Source organism: Marmota monax, unplaced genomic scaffold, assembly GCF_021218885.2.
Source record: "Marmota monax isolate L192 unplaced genomic scaffold, Marmota_monax_Labrador192_F-V1.1 WCK01_AAM20220418_F8-fsc00078, whole genome shotgun sequence".
In the NCBI taxonomy this organism is placed as follows: Eukaryota; Metazoa; Chordata; class Mammalia; order Rodentia; family Sciuridae; genus Marmota; species Marmota monax.
Genome location: NW_026694865.1, coordinates 2,426,909 through 2,447,147, shown reverse-complemented (window position 1 = coordinate 2,447,147; position 20,239 = coordinate 2,426,909). Strand labels below are relative to the sequence as shown.

Genomic DNA, 20,239 nt, shown 5'->3' with positions numbered 1-20,239 from the left:
GGAAAGTGTGTGACTAATAACTACGTTTGCTATAGTCTTCGTCTGCTGCCACAGGGCCTCCCAGCAGGCCCCAGGACACCTTTCCCATTTCAGGTTTTATTTTATTTTATTTTTTGCATCATTAGTCTCCCCTTTCCAAAACATATACACACCTTAAGAGATGAGGATAATGAACTTCCAAGCCTGGCTTCACCAATGACCTGCTCTTGGCCCATCTGGTCTCATCTCCAACCCTTACTCAGGCCCCTGGATCACAGTGAGATTCGGCTGCAGCCCATCCACGGCATCCTGTCAACTCATCTGCAGTTACTTCAGTAAGCATCTCTAAATGCAGAGGGTCCTGTCAAACATGTAACCACAATCCTGTGGCTGCATCTTAACAACTGATCCTTCCCATCAGAAAATATCCAGTGTCTGAATTTTCACAATTGTCTCATACATTTTTCCCTCTTTTTTTGTTATTGGTACATTATAGTTGTACATAATGGTGGGATTTGTTCTCACATTTTTGTACATGCACACAATGTAACAATATAATTTGAGCAATATCATTCCTCAGAATTTCCCCCTTTCCTTTCCCATCTCCCTCCCTTTCCTGTACTCTGCAGATCTACCTTTGATTTTCATGAGCCACCCCCCCCCCCTTTCCTTTTTCCTCTCTAGCTTTCACATATGAGAGAAAATATGTGATAAACGGTGCTGGGGAAACTGTGTATAATATTTTTAGAAGAATGAAATTAGCCCCTACACAAAAATCAACTCAAAATGGATGAAAGGCCTAGGGATTAGACCAGAAGCTATGCCACTCCTAGAAGAAAACATAGGGTCAACAGTCCAGCTTTTAGGCACAGGCAGTGACTTTCTCAATAAGACCCCTAGAGCTCAGGAAATAATGCCAAGAGTTAATAAATGGGATGGCGCCAAATTAAAAAGCTGCTGCACAGCAAATGAAACCATTAAGAATGTGAAAAGAGGCTTCCAGAATGGGAGAAAATCTTTGCTAGCTACTTTTCTGACAGAGGATTAATATCCAGAATACATTAAAAACTCATACTTTTTAAATACTTGAATTGTTTGAAATTTCAAATTTTTTTAGGGGCTTGAATCTAAAAGTGCTTCATCATGGAGCCACGTCCCTGTCCTTTTATTTCTTATTTTGAGACAGAGTCTTACTGAGTTGCTGAGGTTTTCACCAAGTGGCTGAGACTGGCCTCAAACTTTAGATCCTCCTGCTTCAGCCTTCCTAGTTGCTGAGATTATATGTATATTGTCACCAGGCCCAGCTGATATTTCAGATGTTTAACAATTCTGAAATGAAAACTTCAGAGCAAAGCGTACAGTTTTGGCACTGAAATGTAGTATTCATGAAGGCAATATGGGAAGCACTGGGTGGAAGGGGCTAGACAGTGTGGTCAGACCTTGTTCTAGGCTTCTGACTACAGTGGGCAGCAAAAGTCATTTGATGGCTCAGCAAACATTTACTGAACAGTAACTGTGCCCAGCCCTGGCCTGGGCACCACAGACAGCAATGAATGACAGACTTGGTCTATTTTGACTGAGGGAAACCAGGAGCCTGACATGGCATATACCCTTCCCATAGAACCCACAGAAGAGAGTGGAAGCTAATTTCACTGTATTTTATCCCATGATCATTGCAGATTTTATGCCGAATGTTTTTGAAAAAAAATGGGGTGCAGCCATTATGTGAAGCAGTTTTGTTTTTAAATTATGCCAGTATTACTTAAAAATAATTTATTACTAACCTGTCTTTAGTGCAAAATTAGAATGCATGGAATATTTGTGAGTATGTGTTAAAATTGAATAGTCCAAATCAATGCACTTCATTTCTTCCTGACAGTTTAGCAAACATTTTTCTGGTCTGAAAAATAAAAGTTAAACATTAGTTGTTATTGATTTGTGCATTATAGATTGAAATGTTCACTTGATAAAATTTACTACAGTGTTGTGAAGTAGGGACATACAAATTTAATTTAATCAGGTTAATTGACCCTGAAGAATTAAAGTCATCTTACTCTAGTGATACCTGCATACCCATGTGTAGAGCAGCACAATTCACAATAGCCAAACTATGGAACCAGCCTAGGTGTTCATCAATAGATGAATGGATAAAGAAAATGTGGTATATATACACAATGGAGTTTTATTCAGCCATAAAGAAAAATGAAATTATGGCATTTGCTGGAAAATGGATGGAACTAGAGACCATCATGTTAAGCAAAATAAGTCACATTCAGAAGGTTAAGGGTCCTAGGTTTTCTCTTGAGTAGAAGCTAGAGAGGAAAAAGGAAAACAAAGATGGGGACAGATCTCCTAAAAATGAAGGGAGATCAGTAGAGAAAAGGGACCAAGGTGGGGGAAAGGGACACAAAGAAGGAAGAGGGAAGTGTTGGGGAGTGATACTGACCAAATAATATTGTTATATTGTGTGCATGTATGAATATGCAACAGCAAATCCCATCAATATGTACAGCCATAATGCACCAATTAAAAAAATATAGAAAAAAATTCAATCTTCTATGTCTGAAGATTCTGCACCACTATCATTGGTTTCATCCTCAGCACCACACATATAAAATGTGTTTGCCATTCACACTGCAGTGCTCTAAACAAACCATGCAAGACGATTTTTGGAAATATGCTGACAATGCGCATGTACTGAGAATTCTAGACTCTGCTCCCTCGCGGTGCATGAAAAGACAAACACGCCTCCTGTTGAATATATTGCTACTGTTAACCTTTGTAGCTGTATGAGGAACAGAATTACACAACAAAAGGTTATAAACTAATTTTTGGACTAAAAAAAACTGTGATGGTTATGCAGTAAAAAAAGAGTATTCTACAAAGCATTGTGGAATGGGTAGAATTTCATTCTTGGGAAAAGGTGAAAGAAGAGATTCTCAGCCAAATAGCAGGAACAGAAGCCTGGAGGTGGAAAGCTCCTGCTGTGTCTGGGACAGAGTGTAGGTATAATGGCAAGACCAGTAGGAGGTAAGGCTGGGGCTCAGTGCACTTTGGAGGGCCTGAGAATATGCCAAGGAGTGGGGTCCTCCAGGACAACTGGAGGGGACTACATAATTTTCTCAAAAGAGTATGAAGTGTGGACCACGAGAAAGGAGAGAACCTTCAGGAACAATGAGGGCTTGCATTTTCAAGCCCTTCCTGGAGCCCTGCATCCACTAGATCATGGATCCCAGGGGTTGGACCCATGTCTGCCTTGGATCTCCAGGGATGACACAGTGGCTGGAACACAGCAAATTGCTCCATATAGTCCATGGTCCTGTCCAGCATGTGCCTCTCCTGACCTCCTCCATCTCCACTTATGGTGATGACTGAGGGCGACCTTGAGGCTTTCAGCTCTAGGAAATGGGGTGACTTTTCCAAATGCATGACACTAGGCTTTAGGACTCAGGCCCTATCTGACCAGATGCCCCTGGGCCAGCAGGCACGATGAGCACACATGACCTTCTCAGTGGGGGAGTATGAGGGCATGCCGACCTTTGCTGTCCCTGGGTTGGCTGACATGGTTGAGTCTTCCAAGACTGGCTAAGCATGAAAGACTCATTCATTTATTTCCTTTTAGCAGCATTGTTGCTTTGGAAAATAATCACCACCACCACGAATCCATGGTGGGCCAATTCTGGTGTTGGAGGACAGTGGAAAAAAGGGAGTAGAACAAACCCCTAGATTTTCTGGCTTCACTCTGTCTGGAGAGAACCACAGTGAACGCTTTGGGAAACAGCCTTCCCAACATTGTTTCTGTCCATAAATATGAGCAGTTAAGCGTAGCACAGTTTTGCATGGATGGTACTACAAGATTTATGCTGTTCCCCAACCTGTTCTTTTTTTTTTAATTTAATAACTTGTCATGACAAGTTTCCTGTCAGTTACCCAGATCTATAACATTTTTAGTAGCCACACAGTACATGTTTGCATGGATGGACCATACTTACCCAGCCAGCTTTGGATTGTTTCCAGTTTTTCTCTGCAGTGTGCCAAGGAATCATTCAGCGTTTTCGAGATGTGCAATAATCACCTAGCAGTAAATATTTAGAATAGCTGAAATAGCTAGCAAAAAAAAAAAGGAAAGAAAAAGAAAAGAAAGAGAAAGGAAAGTAGGTTTAGTTCCCTCCCTAAGTCCTAAAGCCCAGCTGGGAGGTCACCATGGCAACCTCCTGGCAGCCTCTTTCATAGAGCGCCACCCTTTGAGTCTCCACACCAGGCAGGGAGGTGGCTGGGAGCCGGGGAAGCAGCCTGTTTTCAGGCAGTTTTATGAACCCAGGGCTAAAGCGCAGCAGAGAGCATTACCGTGGGCTGGGATGGCTTAGGGTGCAATGGTGACGAGAGCCACCTTTCATCAACTGCTTGTTATCTGGCAAATACCATGGTTTTTTATCTCCACAGGAGATATAGATACTTTCATTATCCTCTTTCAAGTAATGAGGAAATCAGGGATTAGGTTGCTGTCTGAGAGCACACAGTAAATGATGGAGTCAGTGTGTCAAGTTGGCTTGCATTCACTCCTCAGAATTCTCCTAAACGCCTGACCTGGGGTCACCAGTGTCTCTCCCACCGCCTGTGGGAAAACTTGTCCAGTCAATCAGGCTCCCTAAGGGCATCTGTTCCCACTGCGATTGTTTGGGACACCTACTGTCTGCCTCTGGCCTCTGGCCTTCAGGCTCCATCTGGCCAGCTGCTGCTGCATACCCTACACTACCTCCACACTGAACTGCAAAGAATTCTCCAAATTGTATACAGTAGTCTCCACTCATCCACGGGGGATGTGTTCCAAGACCCCCAGCAGATGCCTGGAACTGTGGACGGTACCAAACCTATACAAACTTTTTTTCTGGTATATACATACCTATGATAAAGTTTAATTTCTAAATTAGGCACAGTAAGAGATCGACAATGACAACTAATACTAAAACAGAATAATTATAACAATATCCTGTAATAAAGGTTATGTGAATGTGGTTTCTTTCTATCAAAAGATCCAAGATGAATATTGATCTTTTCAGACCAATATTGGCTATGGGTTACCCAGACTGCAGATACTCTCCCTTAACCCTGGGGCCTTTTCTCTTGCCGTACCCTCAGATCCCCTCCTGGGGCTGCTGCACCTACTCAAGAGGTCTTTCCTGACTTCAGAGTGTGATGCTCCTCCTCTGTGTTCCCTAGAAGCATCTGGTTCTAGCTTCTACTTGCCATTAGCTATGCCATGTGGCAGTTGTTAGTGCCGATCTGCATTAGCCTGGGAGCTCTTAGGGGATGGAGCTGTGGTATCCCCTTCTTCATCCCGGTATCCTGCCAAAGCCTTGGGCAGATAGTAGACATTCAGTGGCTGAGTGCTGAATGAATAAGTGATTGCACATATTCCCATCAAAGAAAGGGAAGGGCAGGGACTGAGTTAACCTCAGCCCACCAGGAGCCACACCTGTACGTTCCCAGGCATTGCCCACAACACCTGTGCCCAGCCTCCGTCTGCTTTAAGCCAGCCTGCTCCCTCCAACCCCCCACAGTTCCTGCTCATGCCAAGCCAGGGAAATGGAGGTCCTCGGTGAAGCCTGTGTCCTCCCCCCCACCCCAGCTTTGTGATGCCCCACTGGGTCCATGAACTTGACTTTTTCTCAGCCCTTGGGTCCTCCTCTCTGTGTTCCTCTCTCTGGGGGAAGTCTGAGTACACCCTGGGTTTTGAAAGTCACTTGTCTCTATCTCCCAAATTTGTCTGAAGCCTCAACTTAAGTGTCATCCCATTTAATTTTTTAATTAATTCATTTATTTATTTATACATACAAGGATTGAACCCAAGGGCACACAACACGGAGCCACATCCCCAGCCCTTTTTATGTTTTATTTAGGGACAGGGTATTGCTAAATTGCTTAGGGTCTCAGTGAGTTGCTGAAGCTGGCTTTGAACTCTTGATCCTCCTGAGCTGCTGGGATTTCAGGCATGTGCCACTGAACTGGGTAGTCCCATATTTTAAAACTGCAGATCAGTGCAAATGGAACTCATCTTGTCTGGAAGCTGCCTGGGTCCTTCTCATCTCCTACATTGGTATCCTTTCCCCACCTGTGGGAAATGTAGTCTGGATCCAGTGTGTTCTGGGTGCCTGGCTGGGTTGCCAAATCTCTCTCCTTGTGATCAGACACTTGACTTTTATCACCAGGGTCCCAAGCATGAGCTCCAGGCCAAACCTGGTGGGAGTGGTGAGGGAGTGGGGGGCTCAACAGACCCCGGTGTGAGGAAGCAGAAGCTGTAGATCTTCAGGTTTGTCAAAAGAATTGGGAGTCCAGGTTTCTATGTGAGGCCCCTTGATTTTTAAAGGTAGGCCCAGGGTGTTTTGTATGTTTTTCTCTCTTTTTTTTTGTGTGTGTGTGTGGTGCCAGGGATTTTGTTCTATTTTTCCCTAACAGATTTGATTTTTATAGAGCAGTTTTAAGTTTACAGAAAAATTGCATCGTGGCTACAGAATTTCCACATGCTCCTCCTCTCTCCTTCCCCAGCTCCCTCCATGATTAACATTCTGTGTTAGTGTGGTATGTTTGTTAAAATAGATGAATCAATCCTGATACATTATTGACTAATATTCACTGTTCACATTGGGGTTCACTCTGTGTTGTGCCTTCTATGAGCTTTGACAAATGCACAACATCATGTAGCCACCCTTACAGTACAGTGCTAGTAACTTAAAACACGTTAGGAGCCAGGAGTCTCTGCTGTCCACTCTTCCATCTCACCGTGCCCCTCCTTCTCACTATTATCTACCCCACTCTTGGTTCAGCTCCTCTCCTCTCTCTCTAATCCTAACAGTTTCCCACCCCTGCAAATGGCCAGTGTCCTGTCTCACCTCCCTGCCAGCCTCCAGCCTCCCCGAGGCACCCGGAGGTGGGACTGACACATCTGTCTCCCTAGCACCTACACAGGGTTGCTGCTACTTTTGAGAGTCCCTGCATCTGTTGGGACTGGGGCTCTGGGGGAAATGTTTTGGGTGCAGTTGACAGGGTGCGTGTGGCAAGGGCCAATCTCAAGGGTCAGTGGTGGCAGGGAGGAGGGGGTTCAGTTTTCAAGCTGAGGACAACCCAGCTCTGGATGTAAGGATGTTTGAATTCTTAGGAGGAGTTGGGGGCAGGGTTCTTCAGGGACAAAGGGAGGAGCTGCCCATAGACCACACGTGCTGGATCTCAGAGTCCCCTGGCCCAGGCCCTTCCCTCCCCCATGAGGACACTTAGGCCTCAGTGCCAGGAGCAGGACCCACTGTGGCAGAACAAGATTCAAAACCCAGGGTTCTCCTGCAACCTGTTCAGGAGACAGCCCTGCCGTCACCCGCCTTCCTGATGAATGGCCTGTAATGGGGAGTGCCTAGTGTGGGACCTGAGCCTAGCACCCTCAGCAGAGCGCAGAGAGGGCCCGGGGTGAGTCTGGCAGCCTATGTGCAGACTGGCCTGGGGCTTGCAGGACAGGATGGGGGTGCTCCTTCTGAAAGGGGAAGCAGAGGGCAAACCAGCCAGCCTGGGGAAGCATCTGAGAAGGAAAAATCAACTCGAAACTCCTTCCTGGTGGAGCTGCTCCCCTGCTTCTCCCAACATGAAAGTGCCCCATCAGATGCCTGCACCCAACTCTGTCCCTGCCCACAGAGCATCTGACCGCCGGTTCACCGCCTAGTGTCTCCATTGTTCTGCAGGGAGCTTGCTAGGGCCAGAGCTGTCGTTGTCCCCCTTGTCCCCAGCTGTGAGCACAGTGCCTGGCACAGGGTGGCTCACCCCATGGATGAGTGGGTGAATGGATGGACAAATGAATGGAGAGCCTTGAATAGAACAGTCAATGAGTTTTTATTGAGTCTCTTATATAAAAACAGACCTAGATCCTGTCTTCAAGTAATCTAAATTGTGGCTACAAAAAGGACCAACCTAAAAGACTTGGAGAATCATAAAGGGCCAAGCCAGTAATAATAATCCCCAACTCCGAGTGGCTTGCTGCAGGCCACAGTCTAGGCAGAGAACTGTGAGTTCATTGTTTCAGTCAGTCCTCGTGGTGCTGGTGTGGTGGGGATGCAGACCCAGACTGAGAAAGTGAAGCAGCATGCTCAAGGGCTCCAGCTGGTGAGTGAGAAGCTGAGCCTGGAAGCAGAGCTCTGTGCCACCGAAGCCTGCCCCCACCTGCCCCACTGCAGCTGGTGGGCTTCAGGGGAGAAAGGAAAGGCATCCCTCCTGGAGGAGGTCGGCTGGAGCTGGGCCTGGGTGGGTGCCAGAGAAAAGGACAATTGAAGGACATTTGAAGCTTGGGGACAGGTCCAAAGCCTGGCCGAGTGGAAACACTCCCAGAGAGCTGCAGGGAGAGGTTGTGGGTGGCCATTGCCTCAGCCTCAGCTCTCCTTGGGAGGCTCAGAGAGAGCTGGGGACTACAGTGAGAATAAGCCCAGGGCTTCCTGGTGTGGACATTCCTGTAGTAGAGGACAAGGCTGGCACAGCTTGCAGAGCAGGTCTCTCCCTGGAAGAGAGAACCCCACCCAGCTAGCTGGTGGGGCCAGTTTCCAGGGTGGGGCAGGGCAGGAACAGGTTTCTGGTAGGGAACCCTGCCCTCATTTACTGCCTGGTACTGACTGCTGGAACCAGTGACTCCTGCCCTGGTTGGGGATTCTTCTGGGTGCCAAGGTACCTGGGGGTGGCTTAATCCTGTTCACCAGGTACTGCATGGGGTTAGGGGTCCTGAGCTCTCTCCTTGGCTCACAGGTACCACTCAAAACTTGATGAAAGTCTCTTTGACACACGTTCACATGTGTGCAGGCACAGGATTTTACCTATAATTGGCTGGACTTCTGAGGCCCATTCATGGATTTTCATGGACCTCAGGTCACACACCTCCATTCTAGGAGCTGCTGCAGCTGATGGCCCCTTTCCCTGAATGTACCCCATTGGTGCCAGCAGCGGCCCGAGCAGTAGTAGTGGTGAATACGACCGGCACTGCTGAAGCATGTTGTAGGTAACATGTTCACATCTGGCATCTCATTTTAGCTTCCCACAGACCCGACCAAGTAGGTACTCATGTCCCACCTCACTGATGACAAAGATGAAAGTCAGGTGGAGTTACTCAGCCCAGGAGATGGCAGAGAGAAGCCTGACCTTGACTACCCTGGGTCTCCAGCCACAGGTGCTTCCCTCCTGTCCCACTGCTGCAGAACGTTCTCCAAGCTCAGGTCATCCAGGATGCTTGTTAGAACACACCAAGGAAAGGGCTGGGGTGGTGGCTCAGCAGTAGAGCGCTCGCCACGTGCGGGGCCCTGGGTTCCATCGTCAGCCCACATAAAAATAAATAAATAAAATAAAGGTATTGTGTCCAACTACAACGAAAAAATAAATATTTAAAATAAAAAAGGGATAGACCAAGGAAAGAACAATAGACCAAGGAAAATTAAGAGGAGTTTCTTATGCAGCCATTCATTTGCTGGGATCTGGCAGCCCCTGCCCCCAAAACTTTTAGACATACCGTGGTGAGTGTGACTCTAGATGAAAAAAAAGTCATTGGCTCTCCATAATCAGTATAATAACCTGTGACATGATCACACCTCTTCAAACATTTTGGACTGAGATTTTCCATAAGAAATACCTTTGGTCATAACACATAATACGTATAACATACATCCTGATATCACAGAGGGAAACTTTCCTTGATGTTACATGTGATATTTTCTGTTCTTCTATTTTCCATACTATTCTATTTTTAAATGCCAGCCAAGGCTCAGTAAATTGATTTTGTGATCTATTGACAGAGCCTGACCTGCAGTTTGGAAAGCAATCTGTGAAGAGACAATAATTGTGGTTTTAGTGAATACTTGTTTGTATGTTTGCTGAGGTGGGTGTTGGACCCTAGCCGCAGCAGGCTGGAGGTCAGGGGTGGACCCTGGCTGCCCCCAGCTCACTGTCCTGTGAGCTGTTTCTTTTCTGTCTTTGGTGGAGTCTGGTATTGGCTTGGGCAGGGTGGGGTTGCTGGTCTTTCAGGCGCTACATCTGTGCATGTTCCTGTTGTTAGTTACAGACTTCTTTAATCTTGACTTTGCCGGCCCCTTGCTGAGTGACTCAGACAAGTCATTTCCTATCTGGAATCTTCATTGATAAAATAGGAAGAAGGGAAGATTAAACTAGTCTGTGTTTCCTGACGTGGGAAGGTTTTGGCAACAGCAGAGTGTAGATGGTATATATTTTTTTTTCTTGGAAGATCTGGAGAAAATAAATTCTTGTATTAAAACAATCATAGCTAAATTTTGGAGCAGACTACAAAATTTACATGCTTTTTTTTTTTTTTAAAAAAAGATACTTTTTCTTATTGTGGTAAAATTTTCCATGTAACCATTTGGAAGAGTGCATTCAGCAGTGCTAAATACACTTACTGTTGCTGAGTGCAGTGGCAAATGCCTATAATCCCAGGGGCTCCGGAAGCTGATGCAAGAAGATAGCAAGTTCAAAGCCAGCCTCAATAACTTAGTGAGGCCCTAAGCAACTCAGCAAATCCCTGTCTCTAAATAAAATATACAAAAGGGCTGGGGCTGTGGCTCAGTGGTTAAGCACCTCTGGGTTCAATCCCCAGTACCAAAATAAATAAATAAATAAATAAATAAATAAAAACACACTCAGTATTGTGTGGTCATTGTGTTTTCAAGGTTCACCCCAGTTGTAGCATTTGTCAGAATTTTGTTCCTTTTTTAAAAAGCTGAGTGATACTCTATGGATTCTACACCACTTATTTATCCATCCATCTGCTGATGGACACTTGGGTCCACTTTGGGTTATTGTGACTGGTGCTGCTATGGTATCAGTTGGCAAATATCAGTGTGAACCTCCTCACTTCTTCTGGAAGTAGAGGTGTATGTTGCTAGATTACATGTAGAGGTGATGTTGCTAGATTACTTGGTAATTCTAAGTTCAACTTTTTGATAACCTGCCTATTTTCTATGGTCACATCATTTTACATTCCCACCAGCAGCGCATTGACATTTTAATTTCTCTGCATCCTTGCCAAGACATATCCTTCATGTTTCTTGTTTTTTAACAGCCATCCTAATGGGTATGGACTGCTCTCTCCACTTGGTTTTGAATTGCGTTTCCCTGATGTCTAGTAATGTGAGCATCTTATCATGTGCTTATTGGCCCTTTGCATATCTTTGGGGAAATAGCTGTTCATTGTTTTTTGTTCCTTTTATGGTTGTTGTTTTTTGCTGTTGAGATGGGGTTGCCCAGGTTGGTCTCCATCCAGTGGACCTAAGTGATCCTCCTGCTTCAGACTTCCACGTAGGCAGGCCTGCAAGCACAGGCCACTGCATCTGGCTTTTCTGCTTATTTTTGGATTGGGTTGTTTGGGTTTGTTTGATTTTTTAATTTTCTTTTTGGCTGACTTGTAGGAATTCTTTATATATTCTGATATTAATCTCTTATCAGACATACAATTTGCAAATCTCCCGTTGTATGGATTTTCTTCACTCTTCTCTTTTGGTATTGGGGATTGAATCCAGAGGTAATTTACCAATGAGTTACTCCCCAGTCCTTTTTTAAATTCTATTTTGAGACGGGGTTTTGCTAAGTTGCTGAGGCTGGCCTCAAACTTGCAATTCTCCTGCCTCAGCCTCCCAAGTTCCTGGGTGTCTTTTCACTCTCTTGATGGTGACATTTGATACACAAGTTTTAAATGTTGATCGTATGTATTTTTAAGGCAAACAGGAATCTGCAGGCAGCTTGAGACTCTGTTCCTGCATTTTGTCCCTGTAGTCCTGCCCAGGGTACAGTGCAGCCCTGTGCGGTGTTGAGCACCATGTAAGCATTCTTTTGAATGGGATGGGATGGAATCAGCCTCCTCTACTATCTGCACTCTGTGCTGTTTTCTGTCAACATGAAGGAGAACTAGACAGGAAGAGGGAGAGGGCTAGTAAGTGAGCCAGAGCCTGCCTGAATGAGGCCAACTCTTCTCTTCCCACTTACTCTTCTCCTGGAGCCACTATGCTAAGCCTCATCAGCTGAGTCTGAAGAAGCTGGCCTCCTCCTTCCACACCCTGGAGGCTGGGCCCTACTGGGACCGGACAGCCTGCAGCACTTTCTAGTGCCCTCCCAGGCTAAGAGTGGCCTCCGAGTCTGCAGAGAAGAGGTGAGGGCTCCCATCTCCAGACATCCCCAGGACCCTGCCTTCCTGCAGAAACTGAAGTCTCTGTTACATTGCTTCTCTGGATCAAATGTGTCACCTCTGGTCTGAAAGACTCCACAACAAAAAATCAGGTATCTAGCAGCGCTTTGGCCTGGACGGCCTCTCAGGAGCTTTCTGATCTTACATTCCTATTATTCTAAAAGCAGGCACAGTGCAATCCCTGTGAAACAGCAGCCTTTGCCTTTATGATGTTGTACTATGAAAGAATTTTGTTTTCCAACATAATATTTTTCAGAAAAGAGGAAGTGGTGTTACAGTGAAGTCCTCCGGGGTTTGCATGTTCAGGTCACTGTCTTTTTATTTTGAATAGTGGGCTGTTTGGGGAAGATGTTATGACAACCTGATACTTTCCCAGCCAACTGTTCTTGGGCTCCTTTTGGAATCCTTTCAGAAGGCTCCTGACACAATCCGGGGGCGGGGGCAGAATCTCAGATAGACACTTATTCCCAGGAATGTGATCCTCTAATTGCAGGTGTCAGTTTTGCCATGAAGGAGACTTCGATGACCCCTTTAAAGAGCAAGTAGTAAGTGCGGAGAGTCACACTGTGTGCCAACCTAAGCCACTCACTCATCTCAAGCACTACGTCATCTATCAGAACATGCACTTTTTTTTCCCCTAACATTTTTAACAACTCTGAAATCAGGACTAATGTGCAATCAGTGGTATCTCATGATTATAATTGGCAGTACTTTTTTCTGTGTTTGTGGTACACAGAAGTGGCAAAGAAGACACTGTTGGTAGTGTCTAAAGTTCATTGAAATACCATCTTGGGCTCAGTCAGTATTTGGAGGTGCATGAATGAGAGGACCCCCAATCTCGGCACACATGGCACAGCACAATGAGACACCATGGCTGGGCTTCTGCTGGCCACATCTACACTAGCGAGCAGGCACAACCTGATATAATGGCCAATCCAGCAGCCAGGAAAGCTACCTGCCCTTTCAAAGACTCTCACACGCACCTTGCTTGATAGCTCCCAAGGCTGAGTCAACAGTTGTCAGCTTTGGTTGAGCTTCTGGTTGGATTCAGGGCACTGAATCCTCCCTAGAGGGCTCAGTCGAGCTCATTCACAGGAGCAGCCTCATCCTGTAGCTGTCCCTGCTCACACACAGGGACAGCACCTGGACAGCTGCTCACTAATTCACATTTCTCTAATGCCTCTCGTTTCTCCAGTGAAACTGCATTCTCAGTGCTCAGAAGCACACCCTATGGTGTAGACCAAAAATAGCCCCAACAGATCCAAAGCTGTGCTCTCCACAGTGTGAACGGCATTATGGCTCCTCTTTCAAATACTAACTAACCACCACCCCAGGGCTGCAGGTTGAAGCTAACATCTTCCATCAGACCCTCCATGTGAAGTATATAAAAGCAAATTGTAGCCAATATAATAATAGCAAATGAATAGTTGTGATTTGGAATATATTTTTTAGCAGCAAGCATTCAGTACAGTTTCAAATCATGTGTTTTTCAAACAACTGCAGAGGTGGAAGGTGGGACCCCTTTCTTCACCCATCAAAAGGATCATAGTCAATATATCCTGGAGCAAAATACAGGTTAGCAAGAGAAACCATTAACAAATTTGTTTAATCCAAGTTTTGAGCCTTCAGAAACGAAGACCCAAAGACCTCTTGCTATCCTTGCTTGCCCTTGAATCTAAACCCAGGGAAAACTGTGGGGTTTTTTTGTTTGTTGTTTGTTTTTGGTACTAGAGATAATACCAGGGAAACTTAACTACTGAGCTATATCCCCAGCCCTTTTTTTGTATTTTATTTAGAGACAGGGTCTCACTGAGTTGCTTAGGGCTTCACTAAATTGCTGAGGTTGGCCTTTGAACTCACAATCCTCTTGCCTCAGCCTCCTGAGATGCTGGGATTACAGGCAGCAAAACTGTGTTTTTATGCTTAGATTTGATGAAGAACAGACAGTTGTGCAGAAATGTTATTGGACATAGGAGTCAATAGTAATATGAGGTGGGGGAGGGGGTACCCAGTAAGGCCAGTCTGTTCAGATTCTTCTAGATGTCTCTGTGAAGCCAGGCTTCCTCTCGGATGTGAGGCAGGATCCTTCTGGAATGGGTCTTAAAAGGAGAAGAGATCATTTTTCTAGGTTATACATCTTTTTTTAGAAGAGAGGGGCTCTAGTTTATACGACCCACCTCCAGGAAGAAGAAGTCTGCTTTCCCTGACTTGCTTTAGTGACAGACAGGAGGGCAGGAGCAGGTCAGAGAGCCCTTGCTTCAGAGGCCTCCCAGCCTCCAGTTCAAAGGACTCAGGAGCAGCGAGGTGCCAGGCTTTCAAGTATTGTTTCCTGAGCCTCAGCACAATGTAGAAGGAAGTGAGAATATTTTGCCCTTGACCTGTAATACAAAAAAATGCCTGTAGTTAAAAAGAAGATATTCTTATTGAAGGTGCATGTGAAGACTTGGAATACACTTATTTCTGTGAAATATGACTAGAAAACCTTTAAATTAGTAAATTGCATTTATAGTTAGAGATTCTTATATTTGTGCCTAACTGAATGAATAAATTAATGTTATAAAGAGACAATTTGATAGTTTATTTGCATTCCTAGAAGTTACACATTTTTTGGACCCTGTCATTGGGAAAATAGCCCATCAGCTTATATTAGTCCACCTTATATGTCAACATATTTGGTATGTTATAAGGTCTTCCAAGTGTGTCCTTTTGAGCTTGCACCAGGTTAAAGTTTCCTGAGGGAGGGACTGCAAGGAATGAGAGGAATGAGGCAGCCAAGTATGAATTCTACCTCTTACTAACTTTGCTTGCCCTTTAATCTACGAATGCTAACTTGACACTTCCTCCTCGTGGTGATTTTGTTATGATTGCTTTCTTTTAAAATATTTTTCAGATGGACCTTTATTTTATTTATTTATTTATATGTGGTACTGAGGATGGAACCCAGTGCCTCACACGTGCTAGGCAAGTGCTCTACTATGGAGCCACAATCCCAGCCCTGCTTTTTTTTTTTTTTTAAAAAAAAGGTTATTTCACTATTTTCTATTTGCTGATAATATGATTCTATACTGGAAGACCCTAAAAGTTCCACCAGAAAACTTCTAAAACTAGTAAATGAATTCAGCAATGTAGCAGGATATAAAATCTACACCCATAAATCAAAGTCATTTCTGTTTATCAGTGACAAATCCTCAGAAAGGGAAATGAGGAAAACTACCCCATTCTCAACAGCATCAAAAAAATAAAATAAAATACTTGGGAATCAATCAACTTAACAAAAGAGGTGAAAGATCTATATAATGAAAATTACAGAACTCTAAAGAAAGAAATCAAAGAAGACCTTAGAAGATGGAAATATCTACCTTGCTCTTGGATAGGCAGAATTAATATTATCAAAATGACGATACTTCCAAAAGCACTATACAGATTTAATGCAATTCTGATTAAAATTCCAATGGCATTCCTCATAGAAATAGAAAAAGCAATCATGAAATTCATCTGGAAAAATAAGAGACCCAGAATAACTAAAGCAATCCTTAGCAGGAAGAGGAAGCAGGTGGCATCACTATACCAGACCTTAAACTATACTACAGAGCAATAGTAGCAAAAATAGCATGGTATTGGCACCAAAACAAACTGGTAGACCAATGATACAGAATAGAGGACACAGAGACTAACACAAAAAACAACAATTATCTTATATTAGACAAAGGTGCCAAGAACATGCATTGGAGAAAAGATAGCCTCTTCAACAAATGGTGCTGGGAAAACTGGAAATCTATATGCAACAAAATGAAATTAAATCCCTATCTCTTACCGTGCACAAAACTCAACTCAGAATGGATCAAGAACTTAGTAATACAACCAGAGACACTGTGTTTAATAGAAGAAAAAGTAGGCCCTAATCTCCATCATGTGGGATTAGGCCCCAACTTCCTTAATAAGACTCCTGTGGCACAAGAATTAAAATCAAGAATCAATAAATGGGATGGACTCAAAACTAAAAAGTTTCTTCTCAGCAAAAGAAACAATCTGTGAGGTAAATAGAGAGCCTATATCTTGGGAGCAAATCTTTACCCCTCACACATCAGATAGAGCACTAATCTCTAGGGTATATAAAGAACTCAAAAAGCTTAAATACCAAAAAAATAAACAACCCAATCAATAAATGGGCCAAGGACCTGAAGAGACACTTCTAAGAAGATGATGTACAATCAATCAACAAACACATGAAAAAATGTTCATCATCACTAGCAATTACAGAAATGCAAATCAAAACCACTCTAAGATTTCATCTCACTTCAGTCAGAATAGCAGCTATTATGCATACAAACAACAATAAATGTTGGCAAGGATGTGGGGGAAAAGGTACACTCATACACTGCTGGTGGGACTGCAAATTGGTACAGCCAATATGGAAATCATTATGGAGATTTCTTGAAAAATTGGGAATGGAACCACCATTTGACCCAGCTATCCCTCACCTTGGATACCCAGAGGACTTAAAAACAGCATACTACAGGGACACAGCCACATCAATGTTTATAGCAGCATGATTCACAACAGCTAAACTATGGAACCAACCTAGATGCCCTTCAATGGATGAATGGATTAAAAAAAGTGGCATATATACACAATGGAATACTTCTCAGCAATAAAAGAGAATAAAATCATGGCATTTGCAGGGAAATGGATGGAGTTAGAGAAGATAATGCTAAGCGAAGTTAGCCATTCCCAAAAAAACAAAGTTGAATTTGTCTTTGATATAAGGAGGCTAATTCATAGTGGGATAGAGAGGGGAAGCATGGGAGGAATAGACGAACTCTAGATAGGGCAGAGGGGTGGGAGGGGAAGGGAGGGGGCATGAGGTAATTAATGATGATTGAATATGATGATCAATTATTATCCAAAGTATATGTATGAGGACATGAAGTCCTGTGTGAGTATACTGTGTATACAACCAGAGATATGAAAAATTGAGCTCTATATATGAAATAAGAGTTGTATATTATATATATATATATATATATATATATATATATATATATATATGAATGAATCAAACAGAAAATAAAATAAAAAGGTTATTTCAGGGGCTGTGGCTGTGGCTCAGTGGTAGCTCACTTGCCTGGTATGTGTGAGACACTGGGTTGGATTCTCAGCACTACGTATAAATAAATAAAATAAAGGTCTATCAACAACTAAAAAACAAAAAGATTATTTCAGGAGAATTCAGCATGTCCTCGTGAGTATCCTACAATACCAACCCCCACTTTGTTTTTAGCAATTTAAAAACATTGCAAAGTTTGGAATCCTCTTTTAAATGAAGTCTTATGTGGAATCCCAACATACTGCTGAAATATTAGCTGATCTTTCCATTGCATTTTGATCTCATCTTAGAAGCCCCTGGTTTTATTCAAGCTTGTTTCTTGGCCTCTGCTGAAGAGACCACAAACCACACTGGTGTGGTCAATGGTGGACATTACACTCTGCATTTTATAGTGGGGAGGAATGAAGAGCCTGGCTCCTGATGGAGGAGGCTGAAAAGGCCAGTGAGTGCACTCTGTGTTTCCTGACACCTGAAAGGTTTGCAGTAGGCCCAGCAGGTGAACCAGGGGCCATGGCGCAACTTGCCATGATGAGCCATGGGTGTCACACGATTCTGGCAACATAAAGGTTTACATTGTAGATGCCAAAGAGCAACCTATTAGTAGGAGAGGCCTCATTTATTCAAATGGTAGAAGAACAATACAAAAAATTCCCCCACTTTTGAAAGAGAAAGGTCTAGTCTGATCTTACCTGAGCGTTTGTCTCACTCTAATTGGCACAGAGGCTCATTGCTCAGAGCCTAGATGATAAACAGCACTGTTAACCTTCTGTGTTTTCCATTTTCTCTCAGTAGCAGGGAGAAATCAAGTCTTAGTGTCTAGAGCTACAACTTAATGCCCTTTGATCAAAGCCAATTCTCTTCTTAAAAGGAAATGTATGACTCTTAACATTGTCTTTCTCAACAGGAGGGTTTATGTTACTGATTTCACTACAATCCAGAAAGCAAGTGGATATCTTCTGGTTATAGTAGGGACAGCAGTGACCTTTCTCTTTCTCCTAGCCACCAAAAGTGTCCCCTGGGTGTCTTAGTCTGTTTAGGCTGCTAAAACAAAATGCCATGGACTAGGTGGCTTATAAACCGCAGAAATTTACTTCTCACAATTCTGGAGGCTGGGAAGACCAACATCAAGACTCTGGCAGTTTCTGTGTCTGGTGAAGGCCACTCTGGTTCCTAGACTGTGTCTTCTCACGGTATCCTCACATGGCAATAGGATGCATGACCTCTCAGGGACCTTTTTGGAAGAATATGAGTCCCATTCCTGGGGGTTCTGCTGTCATGGCCTAGTTGCACCCTGAAGCCCCACTTCCGAATATCATCACATGGGGATTAGGTTTCCAAATCTGAATCCTGGAGGGAATATAAATGTTCATTCTATAATACAGGGCATAACTAAGGCCTGCAGAAAATTTCAAAGTCTCTCGAATCTCTGCAATTTATCGTGCTCAGTGCAAATGGCACAATTCAAGGAAGCTTCCACATCTCTCCACCCCCAGACTCCCTCCTCAGACCTTCAGGTGAACCAGAGATCAAATCCCAGCTTTACCACCTGTCAGCTCTGTGATCTGGGAAGATCCCCTGAACTTTCAATGCTTCATAATCAATTTTATGAAATTAATTCTCCTGTCTGAAAATTAATATGAATGACTGGTGCTTGTTGAACCCTGTCTTTATGGCAGCTCTTTACATGGCTCATCTCTTCCAATCCTAACAGCAGCCCCATGAGAAAGCACTGCTGTTATTTCCATTTTGCAGATAAGACTGAGGCACAGAGAGTTAAGTGGCTTATTAAGGGTTGTGCAGGAAACAGCAGAGCAGTCTCTGCACCTGGGTGGATGGCATGCAGAGCCAGGCCCTCTGCTCCTCTGCCCGGCCTCCTGGAGGCTGTGGTGAGGGTGGATGAGAGGAGACTCTGGACTGGTGGAGAGTGGGTGAGTCCCCTCCTCCTCAGGGTGACCCATGCTAGTTAGTTGGATGTTGTGATGGCTAATTTGAGGGCTCAACTTGACTGGATTAAGGAATAGCTAGGGAATTGGTAAGGCATGATTTCTGGTGTGTCTGGGAGTGTGTTTCCAGAGGACATTGGTGTGTGAGTGGAGGCACTGTGTGGGAAAAATTTGCCCCCAATCTCCTGGGGACCTAGAGAGAATAAAAAGGCAGAGGAAAGACGAATTCATATTCTCTCTCTCTCCCTCCCTCCCTCTTTCTCTTTCTCTTTCTCCTGGGTCAGGACACCCATCTTCTGCTGCCCTTGGATGTCAGAACTCCAGGTTCTCTGACTTTGGACTCCTGCACTTACCCAACCCCCAGGATTCTCAGTCCTTTGGTCTTGGACTGAGAGTCACACTGTTGGCTTCCCTGGCTCTGAGGCTTTTGGACTTGGATTGAGCCATACAACTAGCATCCCAGGGTCTCCAGCCTGTAATCAGCCCATCATGGGGCTTTTCAGTATCCATAATTGTGTAAGCCAGTTCTCCTGGTAAGTCCTCTCCTGTGTATCTCTATCTGTATATCCTATCTCTATCTGTTCTTTCTCTCCAGAGAACCCTGACTAAAGCAGGTGTGTGTCTGGTTTTTATTCATTTCTTGGCACAAGGACTGTCTCACGCATCTTTCCTTTCCTTGTGCAATGAGGGAATGGCATGGTGTGGGGGATCCTACTCCCCTCCCCTATTCCGTGCAGCAAAAACCAATACAATTCTTCTATCAGCTAAGTCCTCAGCCTTTCCTTAAGGTTGCTGCAGCCTGCAGAGAATAGACACTATCCATTTGCCCCTGCTCTTACTCTGCACATGATTAAAGTGCAGCAGACAATGGCTGAATGAAGAGATGAGTGAATCCTGTGCTTCTTTGGAACATCCTCATTTCTGTGTGGCTGCTGGGTCATCCCACCTAGATAATGGGTGCTTCCAGAGCAAGGACTGGGTCTTTTTCTCACCCATGAAATT

At 44.2% G+C, this 20,239-nt stretch overlaps 1 protein-coding gene across 7 annotated transcripts in view; it reads left to right on the top strand.

Moving 5' to 3' along the window:
* The window catches only part of Paqr5 (progestin and adipoQ receptor family member 5), an 83,184-nt gene that overhangs the window by 19,279 nt on the left and 43,666 nt on the right, over positions 1–20,239 (top strand). Inside the window, exon 1 of one of the 7 annotated variants that reach the window (XM_058573277.1) lies at positions 19,748–19,770. The exons of the other annotated variants lie outside the window; for them this stretch is intronic. The gene's annotated coding sequence lies outside the window, so the exon portion shown is untranslated. Of the gene's footprint in view, positions 1–19,747; positions 19,771–20,239 lie in introns of those variants that run through there. 7 annotated transcript variants of the gene reach the window in all.